We start from the raw sequence: 1,014 nt of genomic DNA on the forward strand, positions 1-1,014 counted from the left end.
CCCCCGGGAGTGATTTCTTGCTTTCTGTCTCTGTCTCTCTTTGTCTTTCTGGCAAGTGCAGGTGCCCTGTAGCAACAACAAAAAAATAAAAATAAAAATAAAAAAATAAACTGTAACAATAGAAATAACACTTCGGCTCTAACAAACTCAAGCAGCCAGTGCAGACTGTTTGCATGGCCTTCTGAACAACACAGGTGCTGCAGAGCAGAAGGCAAAGGCATGAAAAGCAGTGGCTCTACCTCCCAGCAGTCTTTGGCACCCCTGAGGAGTCTGTTGAAGGTGGGGTAGGGAACAAAATCCACAAAAAAGTGATCCTCTACTCCCCTTCTCATCTGAGAATGGTGGGCTGTGATGGGTAGTGACAGTCCTTGGCCACAGAACTTCATGATTTTATAACCCATCTATTATTATTATTTTTTTTTAATTGCCAGAGAGTGTGTGTACTCACCAGAGAGAAAGTGACAGGGGAAAGCCCCCCACAATGGGGTGTGCTCACACTGCAATCCCTGCTCCACTAGGCTACCCTGCCCTTTACGATCCATTTGGAAGGTATCATTTCCTCTGCCAAAACCACAAAAATGAGGCTTTATTTGGCACATCGTAGCAATATGTAAACCCATTTTTTATGACTTTCTAATAACCAGCAAGTCCAAAATAACTGAGAATCTGGTAAGTAAAGTGTTCTCTTTTTCAGATTTTGTTGTGGGAAGGAATTCGACAAACTTGTCCACATGTGTGCTGAGCTGTGTATCCCTAGGAGAATATTCTGTGCACTTCATTGAACAAATGCCTGCAGTTTAATATCTGAGTGTATTCACACTTACTGGGGACCTTCAAACCCGACAGGATTACATATGTGATCCTAACACAGCAACAAAAACTCGCTAGTCAGGAGGTCTATACCTATGACCGAGGTTTCCCTCACCTTCCAGGTGCTCTGGCTGAAAATATATCAGAAACTGCCTGCAGTCAGGGCACAGAACTGCCACTGTTTTTTTTTTGTTTTTTGTTTTT

This window comes from Tupaia chinensis, unplaced genomic scaffold, assembly GCF_000334495.1.
Source record: "Tupaia chinensis unplaced genomic scaffold, TupChi_1.0 Scaffold139253_1, whole genome shotgun sequence".
Lineage (NCBI taxonomy): Eukaryota > Metazoa > Chordata > Mammalia > Scandentia > Tupaiidae > Tupaia > Tupaia belangeri.